At 39.4% G+C, this 12,747-nt stretch overlaps 1 pseudogene; it reads right to left on the bottom strand.

The window, feature by feature from the left end:
- Positions 1–1,767: 1,767 nt before the first annotated feature.
- LOC114205588 (nucleoside diphosphate kinase D, mitochondrial-like) lies at positions 1,768–2,162 on the bottom strand (annotated as a pseudogene).
- Positions 2,163–12,747: the final 10,585 nt, after the last annotated feature.

Genomic DNA, 12,747 nt, shown 5'->3' with positions numbered 1-12,747 from the left:
ATCCAGTCATCTGTTAAAGGACTTGGCTGTTTCCAGTTTTGGCAATTATGCATAAAGCTGCTATAGACATTTGTGTACATATTTTGTGCTAACGTGTTTTCAATTCATTTGGATAAATGCTTGAGAATGCAATTGCTGGATTGTATGGTAAGCCTATGTTTACCTTTGTAAGAAAATGTTAACTTTCTTCCAAAGTGGCTGTGTCATTTTGCATTCCCATGAGAGTTCCTGTTGTTCCATGTCCTTGCTACCATTTGTTGTTGTCGACAGTGTTTGGATTGTAGCCATTCTAATGGCTGTGGAATGGTGTCTCGTTGTTTTAATTTGCAATTCCTTAATGACATGTGACGTTGAACATCTTTTCATACACTTATTTGACATCTATATATCTCTTTTGGTGAGGTGTTTATTCAGATCTTTTGCCCATGTTTTAACTGGGTTGTTTGTTTTGTTATTGCTTGAGTTTTAAGAGTTCTTTGTAGGTTTTAGATACAAATTCTTCATAGGATGTAGGTTTTACAAATATATTTTTTTCCAATCTGTGGCCTGTCTTTTTGTTCTCTTAACAGTGTCTTTCACAGAGCAAAAAATTTTCTCTTAAACGAAATTTAAAAACCCAATGTAAATTTTCTCCTGTGTTATCTTGTAGAAGTTTTAGAATTTTTTATTTTACATTTAGGTCTATGATTAATTTTGAGTTCATTTTTGTAAAGGTATAAGGTCTGTGTCATTTTTTTTCCATGTGGATATCCAATAGTTCCAGTGTCATTTGCTAAAAAGATTATCCTTTTCCACTTGAATTGCTTTTATTCCTTGTTAAAGACCATTGGCCATATTTGTGTGGGTCTATTTCTGGGCTTTTTATTCTATTCCATTGATCTATTTGTCTTTTACTTTGCCAATACCATACTGTCTCAATTACTGTGGTTTTATAGTAAGTCTTGAAGTCAGGTAGTATGAGTCTGCTAACTTTGTTCTTCTTCAATATTGTGTTTATTATTTTGTGTCTTTTACCTTTTAACATAAACAGTAGAATCATTTTGTCAATATTCACAAAATAATTTGCTGGGATTTTGTTTGACATTACACTGAATCTTTAGAGCATACTGGGAGGAACCGATACTTTAACAAAATTGAATTTTCCTTTGTTTGCTGGATCTGTCAATTACTGATACAGGAATTTTGAAGTCTCCAAGCATAATAATGGTTTGTCTATTTCTCTTTAAAATTCTATCAGTTTTTGCCTCATATATTTTGATGCTCTATTGTTAGGTGCACACACATTAAGGATTGCTAAGTCTTGGAGAATTGACCCCTTTATCATATGTATGACTCTCTTTATCTCTGAAAATTATCCTTGCTTCTGAAGTTTGCTTCATCTGCCATTAATATAGGCACTTCAGCTTTCTTGATTAATATTAGCACAGCATACCTTTTCTCATCCTTTATTTCTTTTTTTCACAGCACTATGAATTATAATGTCTAGACCTTTGGGGGAGGGGAAGTCATAAATCACTTTGGAGACACCTCAAAGGTTGCCAGGCACTTTGGTACAGAAAGGATTTGGTCCAGTTTCTTGCTAGCTTAGGATACAAAAAGGCACATAATGTTGGTGGATTAAACAGTCCTGGGCTGGGGTGGGGCAGAAGGTAGACAGGGAGGTGGTTTGGGGCAGATGGGCAGAGCATGGGTGTGGGCTCAAGTTCTTGTCAGCAGAGCTAGTTGGTCCTAGGTGAATGCTGGGGTGGCAGAGGGCAGCCTGAAGGCTCAAGCTGGGTAGATGTTTATGTGGTAGCCTTCTTTTGCCCAGTCCACCAGCTCACTGCTCTGGAATCATGGCTGAATTTCCTTCTGAGTCCCCTCCAGGAGGCACTGGCATGAATGATGTTCCCACAGCTTCATGGACCAGTCCAGGCTGTTTCTGGGAGCCTCATTTTCCCACCAGTCTTCCTGTGCCACCGCCTCAGGTTGTGCTCTGATGTGACTGTTAAAGTCTCCTGTGAAGGTCAGGGGCAGCCTCAGCCAAGTTGCTGCAGACTTCACTGGGGTCTTCCCAGACCATGGCCACCAGGGTGCCAGTACCTGATGAGGACTGGGTAGAAGGTCTTCCTCTGCAAGTCATGGTAGAACTCAGCAAGAATGCTTTCTGGCACCTTCAGCATCTTCACCCCACTAGCTTGTAGCCCCTCCTCTCAAAGTACTGGATTACATCCCTGCCCCAGTGAGTCACTGCTGCAACCCATCTGCTCACCAGAGTCTGCTCCAGGTCCAGGAGGGCCCCCCTGAGCTGGGGTGCACGGACAGTCTCTCCCAGGGGCAGTAGGCTCCACAGCAGGCCCCAAAGCACTGTGCACCTGAAGAGAGGCCACTTATGTCACCCACCTGGGGCACCTTGCAGACCTGGACTGACCCAGCTGCCTGAGGCCTCCTTTATCCCTTTACTTTTAATCTAGTACTTTATAGTTAAAATGAGTTTCTTGCTGAGCTGAGTCTGGTTTTTGTTTATTTGTTTTTAATCCACACTGACAGTTTCTGTCTTTTAACTGGTGAATTTAGACCATTCATATTTAAAGTGATTATTCATACAGTTGGATGAATTAGCTGCCCTATTTTTACCATTTTCTACTCATCACTCTTTGTTACTTTGTTATCTTCATGTTGTTTTCTATCTTCTCTGATTTTAATTCAGCTTTTCTTTTTTTTTTAGTAATCTCTACACCCAACATGGGGCTTGAACTCACCATCCCCAAATCAAGAATCACCTGTTCCTCTGACTGAGCTTGCAGGTGCCCCTAATTCAGCTTTTTATATGATTCCATTTTCTCTCCTTCTTCCTTAGCATACCAATCACAAGTTTTGTTTTTGTTTTTTAATTGTTGTTACTCATTTCATATTTTCTTTTACCTTCATTTATTCCTATTCTATTGCCCTTCCTTTCTTCATGTAGCTTGAATTTTCTTATCTACCATTTCCATCTCTCTGAAGAACTTTTGTTTAACATTTTCTGCAAGGCAAGTCTACTGGCAACAAATTTCCTCAATTTTTGTTTGTTTGAGAATGCTTTTATTTTTCCTTCATTTTTTTTTCATGTTTTAAATTTTTTTATTGTTATGTTAATCACCATATATTACATCATTAGTTTTTGGTGTTTTTCCTTCATTTTTGAAGGATAATTTCACTGAATATAGAAATCTAGGCAGATAGGGTTTTTTCCCCCCAATACTTTAAATATTTCATTTATTCTCTTACTGCTTGCAAGGTTTCTGAAGAGAAGTCTGATATAATTCTTACACTTTTTCTTCTATAAGTAAGGATTATTTTTAGATTGCTTTCAAAACTTTTTTCTGTTTGTTTTTGTTTTCTGCTGCTTGAATATAATATGCCTAGGCATTGTTTGTTTGTTTGTTTGTTTTTAATTATTTATCCTGCTTGGTGTCCTCTGATCTTTGATCAGAGTTTTGGTGTTTGCTGCTAATTTTGGAAACTCTTTGGTCACTATTACTTCAGATATTTTTTCTGTTCCTTTCTCTCTTTTCTTTCTGGTATTCCTATTATAGGTGTCTTACAACCTTTGTAATTGTCCCACAATTCTTGGATACCTGCTCCTTTTTTAAAGCACTATTTTCTCTTTGCTTTTCAGTTTGGGAAGTTTCTATTGACACATCTTTAAATCTTACACCATTGATCAGCTGTGTTTATTGTTTGCTGTTTCTGCAGGTGTCAGAGGTTAAAATTTCCTCTAGTGTCTTTGTTTTTGTGTCCTATGTTGACTTTGGGTTTCTCTAAAGACTCCTTTTCAAATGGAATCCAAGTATTGCAGTTCTTTCTGCTATACTTCCCTGTTCTTATAAAGGAGGACTGTTGATGTGGCAGTAAGGTGTGAAGGGGAAGTGTTCTTTGATCCTACTATGATTAGATCTCAGGCTTTTAGTGGGCCTGTGCCTGGCCAGTGATCTTTACAATATATGCCAGCTTTTTCTCCCCCTTAGGTGAGACAGGAAGGCTTGATGGTCCTGGAATTGTGCATTTCCCCCTGCCATCTGAGAAGCTAGAGGGTACTGGTTCTGGACATTTCCCTTGCTCCGTATCAGTTACAGTCTGCTAAAATTGTTTCTCTTGAAAGATGGTTTCTTTGTTAAAGAGAACAGAAGGATCTGGGCATATTTCCGAATGGTTACTCTCCCCCTTCCTCTTTTAGAGCACTGGAGGATTTGTCTCTGATCTTCACTGTAAGAGGCTGGTGGGGCTTATGAGTGTAAAACTCACAAAAGTGTGGAGAGATCCTTAATGCGGGGCTTCCAGGAGTTTTTATCTCTTAAGCTAGTTCATACTCAGCTTCCAGCAACCGATCAATTGCCATTTTTATGTTCTTACCAGTTCCTGGCTCTAATGGCTTCTGTTCCCAGTAAGCTGTGATTCTCTCTATCCATCTGTCTCTTCAGTTTTGGGGGCATTGGTTTGCCTTGTGGTCTCAATACTCTGATGGATCTAAGAACGGTTGTTGATTTTCAGTTTGTTTAGCTTTTTTTTGTTGTGAGGACCTGAGTGATGGGTTCCAAGTTCTTTACATGTTAGACCAAGACAGTTTTATTGATGAATTCTACTAAGCTTAAAAGAACAGATTTTGATGATATAAAAATTATTGATAATCATAAAAATTCAATGATTTCAAAATACTATACAAATTTATTATAACTCATATAAATACCAAAGTTAAACAAAAACTGAACATTGTAAGTTCATCTCTCTTAGGAACATAGAGGAAAATGTCCTAAATAAAATCTTTAAAGGTGATGAGATATTTATTTATTTATTTATTTATTTATTTATTTATTTATTTTGAGAGAGAGAGAGAGAGAGAGAGAGAGTGCCAGCATGAGCCGGGGTGGGGGTGGGTGAGAAGGGGCAGAGAGAGAGGGAGAGAGAGAATCTTAGGCAGGTTCCATGCCTGGTATGGAACCCAACATGGGGCTTGATCTCACAACCCTGAGGTCATGACCTGAGCTGAAGTCGAGTCAGACACTTAACCAACTAAGCCACCCAGGCACCTCCAGAGAAACTTTTTTATGACTACTTTTCCTTTAAAAAATATTTTTGGAGAAACATCTTGGCTTTCCTAATGGCTTAGTCACCACAAATGAGAAGCTTTTCATTTTCAATTCCCTGAAGCTTTTATTGAGCACAGTGCTGGGCACAGAACAGATATTCTATAAACTTGTTTTCAATGAATGAATGAATGAATATTGAACACAGGGCTCTCTAAGAGGAATTGTGAGAGGCACATAACGAAAAGTATAAGGTCACTGCTTTTCCAGAGCTCACAATCTTGTGAGGAGTCAGCCACAAACATAATAGACTAACCCAAATCAGATTGTGATAATTGCTGCTATAAGGAAACAATCACACTTCTATAAGAGTATGTGGGAAAGAGAGATTAATTCTAAAAGGCAGTGTTTATTTAGATCATGGCTTAAGAAATAGAGGGAAATGAAGCTTTCTGACTAAACTTAATTTCACAATTACCCAGAATCATAGAATTAGATTTGCACAGTGGTCTATCAGAGGCTTAGTTATTGCCAATTAGATCATAGAATCATTTTAGAATGCATTCTAGATTTAAAAAATGATTTTGGAACCTGAGTTTTCCAAGACTTTATCACTTTAAAGGTAATATCATGTCATTTTTATGGCAAATATAAAATATCTTTGGTAGTTTGTCTCAATGTGCATACCTTAAAAACTCCAGCCCCTAAATGTTTCTGGAGATCTTCCGGAAAATTTCATATGAACAACTGAATAGTCTTTCCTGAATCTTCTGCCCCATTCTGCCCTCTTCTTGCTGTCCACAGCTCTAGAAGCTGCTCGTGGTGCTGCCTCACCTGTCACTGCCACTAGGGCCTCCTGCCTTCAGCAGTGCTGCCTCCCTCTTCTTTTCTGCAGCAAAGTTGTTTTATCCATTTAAGAGGGAAAAGGTCTCTGTGCCCCACAATGTGTGGTCCTTTATAAAATGGGGACTAGCGTAGCTTGTGTTTTCATGTCCCATAATCACACACACACACACACACACACACACACACACACACACCCTCTTTTCTTTTTTGCCCTCGCCTAAACCTACGTGGTTTGGCAAGGGGACCATCTTCAAAAACACCCTCTGTTTTCTTTTCCTCCATTCCCCATGAACTTTCCTCATTATCCTCCCCTTTAGGAAAAATACTCTCTCCTCTCCCAAACCAGGCAAAAAACTTCTCCAAATCCTGGAAGCTCAACTCATCAGTTCTTGAAATATCTCTGATCACTCCTAACTCCCAGTGTAGGATATGAATCACCCTTCACAGACTCAGGAAGACAAGAAAAATCACATCTCTTCATTTTTTATATGTCAACTTATTTTGATTTTCAGGTTCTTCCTGCTTGGTAATTCTCTGGGGCTTCATGCCATGTTTGGGACATGGGGCTCTATTTCAAGTCCTCCCAGAATCCTACTGTCCAGACATATCATTCTTCTCTGCAGATTTACTGCTTCTTCAGTCTGCTGCCAAGGAGATGCACACAGCCCTCCCTGCTTGCATGAACTTCAGATCTTTCTTTCCTTTCTCTCCACCTCAACCTCAGTCCAGAGGAATCTCCTTCTAGTTGTGAGGGGGGTGGTTTGTCTCTCTCCCGCTCCTATATTTTTTTACAAACTACTCTGCTTCTTCCTGTTTGCTACTTTACTTCCTTTCTGCCATCTCTCAAAAATGAATGTGATTTCCTAAAGGCTTGGGTTTGGGAGACAAGGAGCTAAGACACCTCAGGTTTTAGTCATATGACATTCCTCCCCAGGCACTGCCAGAGAGAGAAGTCTGTAATTTTTTTAAAGATTTATTTATCCATTTGAGAAGGAGAAAGAGAGCAAGAGAGAAGGAGGAGGGGCAGAGGGAGGGAGAGAATCCCAAGCAGACTCCCCACAGAGTGAGGAGCCCAACATGGGGCTCAATCCCACCACCCTGAGATCATTACCTGAACTGAAACCAAGGATCAGATGCTTGACCGACTGAGCCACCCAGGCACCCTGAGAAGTCTGTACTTTGAAGGAAAGAAAAGAGGCAGAATATGGGGTTAGCCTAATCCCCAAATTTACCCCAAATACTATCTATTCACATCAGCTTTGACTTCAGCTTAGATTCTCCACTATGTTTTAGAATTGTAAAGACATTTAGAGATGGCCTACTCCTATTCATGAAGAGAAAGAGGTTCAGAAAAAAAAATGGATTTAAAAGTTCAATTCTGGTTATCTATTACTTGTGTAACAAAGCATCCCAAAACTTAGTGGCTTAAAACAATGACGGTATTTATTATGATGATCATTATTATCTCTGATGGTGCTGGAGTTGACTGAACTCATTTGGCAGTTCTCGTTTGGAGTCTCTGCAAAGTTGAATCAGACAGTGGTGACTGGGACACATGAAGGCTTGTTCACTCAAATGTCTGAAGGCTGATGTTGCCTGGGGGCAGAATCAAGTGGGGGCCGAACAGATGGGGCTCCTTCAGCTTCTTCCTCTATCTTTATGTAGTCTTTTGACATAGTCTCTCCAGCATAATATCTTACCTTGTGGCTCAGGGTTCCAAACATACATGTTGAGAGAGAGAGTGAGAGTGAGCTGGATCCCTTCTCACCAGCTAGCCTCTGACAGTAAGTCTTAATGACATGACTAAGACCAGCCACTGTTCAATGGTGAATGATTACACTCTAACTTATGATGGAAGTGTCAGGTAATTTGCAGACATGTTTTATTTTATTTTTTTAAGATTTTTATTTATTTGACAGAGAGAGAGGAAGAGAGAGAGAGAGAGAGAGCACAAGTAGGGGGAATGGCAGGCAGAGGGAGAAGCAGGCTCCCCACCAAGGAGTGAGTAGCCTGATGCAGGACTCGATACCAGGACCCCGGGATCATGACTTGAGCCGAAGGCAGATACTTAACTGACTGAGCCACCCAGGTGTCCCTGCAGACATGTTTTAAATCCACGACAATTTGTATATCTTCTTCCATGATGTTGATCAACTCCCTTTCCTTAATGTTTCATATCTAGCCTCCCCTCCCCAGCATATAATTTATTCCTTTAATATGAGTGATGGTTAATTTTATGTGTCAACTTGGCTGGGTTGTGAGGTGCCCAGATATTTGGCTGAACACTATTTCTGGGAGTGTTTGTGAGGATGTCTCCAAATGAGATTAACCTTTGAATTAGACTCAATAAAGAAGATATCCTCAATGTGGTGAGTATTGTTTGACCTGTTTAGGGCCTGAATAGAACAAAAAGGCAGAGGGAGTGAAAATTTGCTTTCTCTGCGTGAATGCTTGAGCTGAAACACTGATCTCTTCCTACCTTTGGACTAGGATTTACACCATCAGTTCTTCTGGTTCTTAGACCTTCAGGCTCAGACTGGAATGACACCAATAGTTTTTATGGGTCTTTGGCTGGCAGATGGCAGATTTTGGGACTTCTCAGCCTCTATATCTGCATGAGCCAATTCCTTATATTCATTCTCTCTTTCTTTCTGTATGTGTAAACACACACACACACACACACACACACACACACACACACGTGCGGTTTCTTTAGAGAACCCTGACTAATATAATATATCTTTCAGATTTGAAATTTTCTCTTCACTTTTAGAGTCAAATTCCTTATTGGCTTCCTTGTCACTTAACATGTAAAGTTCAGCCAACTCCTCTCTCACTTTCTTGCCTTTTCCACTTTTCTGCCATTTTTTTTCCCAGCTCTAGTCAGGCTTAAACGTTAGAGTTAAAATTATTTTCCAGACTCTTAGATGATTTCATTCATTTATTTTCAGACTAATTTTAAAGATACATGATCACATTTTGCATTACTCTAGAAACTGATTTTTGTAGTTTGAATAAGGCACAGTAATTAGAGAGCACTGAGGGTTTGACCCGGAGGAAGCAGTTCTGCTGATGAGATTCTGAGCTCCATCTTACTTGCAGGAGAAAGAGAGATTCACAATCAGATGTTATGTACCAAAGGAAACCTTGGGAAGGAGATAGCAAGGACCCAACGACAGGTATTTTAGAAAGTGAAAAGTGGAGCGTTTAGGACAGGGCTGGCAAACACCCAGAGAGTATGTCACAATGCTCGTTTTCCTTACCCATGTCAGGCATGGCTAATCAGTCACAGCTCTGTAGCTGGAAGTGGTCTCAACACAGGGCCCTAGGAGCGACTACAAATAAAACTATCTGGATTGACACAAAAGATAAAGATCTTTTGCCCTCTTGGGTCCACAATCTAGAGAAAAAGAGCTGAAGTCAAGCTAATGTTAAGAAGACTGTGGGTGTGGATTTTTGCTTCCAAAACTTATTGATGACAGAAGGCATATTTACAGCAATGTGAACATGGTGGTTTTCTGACTGGCATGAGAGTCCTGCCAGAGAGTCCATCCAAGCGGTTATAGTCAATAATCACTTGTGCTGATTGTGATGTGTGGTACCTTCAAATTACTGTGTCCTCAGCCTCTAAGAGACTAATCACCTTTGGTACACATGGGGACATAGTTTTTATTGTTCATTGGTTTTCTCAAGCCTACACAACTTATCATAAGTGACACAAGAATCTTCTAGCAGAAATAAATTGATGTAATTGTGGTAAATATGGATTCTGTCCTCAAGATACTTCCTTTTCAGACTTCCTTCACTTCTTGGATTTCTTTTACTACCCCCCCCCCCCATATCCCTACCTCTGTGTAGACTTTAGCACACTGAAGAGGTACAAGAATCAGTGATGAGGATGTGACACAATGATTTTTAATTTTGTACCTTTCTACATGCTGCAGAAAAATCAAAAGAGAAATTAAGAAATTTTTACAAAGCATATTGCATATGTCATTCTGGATACATATATAGTGTCCTGATGCTGCAGACAACTGCTTAGTTGTTCATTTTATTTAAAAAAATATGAAAAAAACCCTGAGCCTCTTAAGAGCTAAAACTGAACCACATTTTGATTTTAATGTTTAGAAAATAGAAAAGAACATTTTGGCAAGCCTGTGATTATTTCTAATTGCCTTAGAGAACTCGTGTTCTGGGGATGGGTTTGAGAAACAAAGCATAGAGAATCGATTTTGTATGCTATTAATTGGATGCCAATGCCACACTCAATAAATGACCATTCTGTTTCATACCAGCTCCTCCTAGAGGGCAGAGTGGAAGAGAAGAAATTCCTGGGCAACCTCTGGGTCAGTCTCTGTGGAAGGCCTCAGAAACACATGCTATCTGGGTATGCACATTTATCAAACAATTTACACAATTTTCTTTCCTAGGCTATATTCCCAACATGACACAATTACTAGATTTATTAATTCCTTGGTGCTGGGACTAGAGTTTTCCCAATGTGATGGACTAATGCAATATGCATTAGCTCTAACATCTGGGGCTCTACACCCACCAACATCAAGAGATTAACTGAAACACAATACAACTTTTCCCTTTGTCTCAATGTGAGTCTCCTCCCTTTCTCCCTCCCTCTCACATCTTGTTCTTTCCCTTGCTCTCTTAAGCACTCAACGAGCTTTTCTGAGCAAGGAAAGTAAGAAAGTGTTTGATTTACAATCTCATTTTGTCTCTGCTTGTATTTCACCTTTCATCTTCACATTTCTTATTGAAACCAAGATGAGTGGGGGGAGATGAATAGACTATCTATTTTCCTCTCAATCTTTCAAATCTTTGGAGAAGCACCAATCACCATTCAGGTTGTCAAGAATTCTATCAAGATCTAGGAGCAGGGCTCAAAAGAGCACAACAGCATATGGTTCTTACATTAGACCTGGGGCCTGGGGGCCACTTCATCTTTTGGTCGGGCTAGGAGAACAGGCAGAGAATATGATGGTCATATGCCTACTGGGATCATTGTCCTCTCATCACACCTGCTCATATAAATGCCTTCTGCCATCACATTCTTGTTGCCTGAGATCCTTCTGTTGGCAATACTGCTGTCTCTTGTTATCTCCTACTTCCTTTTGTGCTTGCGGTTCAACCGTTGTGCCCTAGGATCTTGCCCCTAAAGCAAATGTCTAAGTCAGGTGTTCCAATATCTTAGGTAGGGCTTTCAATCTCAGTTATTTGTAAGATTGCCTATGGAAGCAGGCCAAGTTTTTAAAAAAAGCAAGAAAGCAAGAACTGTGATATAGATGGCAATTGACAAATAACCTCAATGTTGGAGAGATAATTTCATAGTCACCATGAACTGGTTACTCATGTCCTGACTAAAAGGGGAAAGCCATGGTTCCATATATGCCCTAATTTTCCAGATTTTTTTATTTTTCAAAAGAAGCTAGAAACATAGAATTCCATGTAAACTCTATTTATGAATATTTGTGACTAATTCACATTTTTAAAAAAGCATAGTGCAAGCCAAAAAAAAAAAAAAAAGAAAAACCCATCTGTAGATGTGATTAGACCCATGTGATTACAGAGGGATTCTTTTGGGTTATGACTGTATTTCCCAATTGGTATGCCTGGCAATGCCAGGAAATCTTGTCTAGAAGTTTAGACTTCTTAAATAGCTTTTCCTCATCAGTGGATTGCCCCTTAATATACTTTTGCCTAAATACCCTTTATCTTCTCATACTGTCTCCTCATGCACCCCATGTCAATTCACCAAATATTCAATTGAGTATCTCTGATAAGTGAGCTACCATAAAAGACACTATGAGAAGTGCAAAAATGTTATTGAGAATGGACTAGACTGCTACAAAATTAACCCAAATTAGTGGTGGCTTAAACAGATAGGTATTTATTTCCCACATAAATCTTAGGAGTAAATAATTCCAAGGTGGTATGTTATCTCCACAATGTCAGGGACCCAGATCCTCCTATCATGGCTCTATTACCCCTGAGGTGTTGAACTTGACTGCATGGGTTCAAGGTGGTTCATTATCTACTCTAGTCAAATACCACCAGGCTATGCTGCATTAAGAAACTTGCTCCAAATCTGAGTTGCCTTATATGGGTCCAGTGGCCCTTCTCATTGCTCTATGTCTAGCACTAGGGGTCTCTAAGGTCACTGTGGAAAAAAGAGAAATGGAAAAGACACATTGGGTCTTAGCTGACTCTTTCTGGAAGTGACACAACTCATGCTTCAATCACATGGTAAGAGATAGTCCCATGATCCCAACTTACTGACATGGGAGAATGGTAAATGTAGAGGACCACATATACAATTGGTGATTAATAGTATTCTTTGCTATACCATCAAATTCACGTGCCTCCTAGCAGGAATACAAACTGGCAAAGGGGAAAGGAATGCCAAAAAATTGCATGCATAACTAACAACTCTTATTCCATTATATGCATTTTTATCACATGGTTATTCCTAGCTACAAAAGTGGCTGGCTGAGAAATACAGTTTTAATTCTGGGTGGCCATGTGCTTAGCTAAAACTTAAGGTTCTATTATGATAGAAAAAGGAGAAAACAGATATTTGGAGGCAATTAGAATATTTTGCTATAATGAAGTTGATATGGTCTTTGCCCCAAAGGAGCTTACTATTTAGTGGAAAAGATAGATGTGTACCTAAAGGATTATATTGAGGTTAATTGTGTTCTGCTTTAAAAGAATAAAAGTGTTGTGGGAAGCATAAACAAAGTTAGGAGAGAGATAATCCATTAATAATAACTCAAGGAATCAAACAAGTATAATGAGTTAGAAAAAAATTTATTCTTTGGAATGCCCTAGGGTCCTGGGAAAG

Source organism: Eumetopias jubatus, unplaced genomic scaffold, assembly GCF_037043125.1.
Source record: "Eumetopias jubatus isolate StellerSeaLion01/CBP00866 unplaced genomic scaffold, mEumJub1_p1.0 scaffold_1, whole genome shotgun sequence".
Taxonomy (NCBI): Eukaryota; Metazoa; Chordata; class Mammalia; order Carnivora; family Otariidae; genus Eumetopias; species Eumetopias jubatus.
The sequence above is the reverse complement of the archived record's forward strand: the minus strand, read 5'-3'. Positions and strand labels throughout refer to the sequence as shown.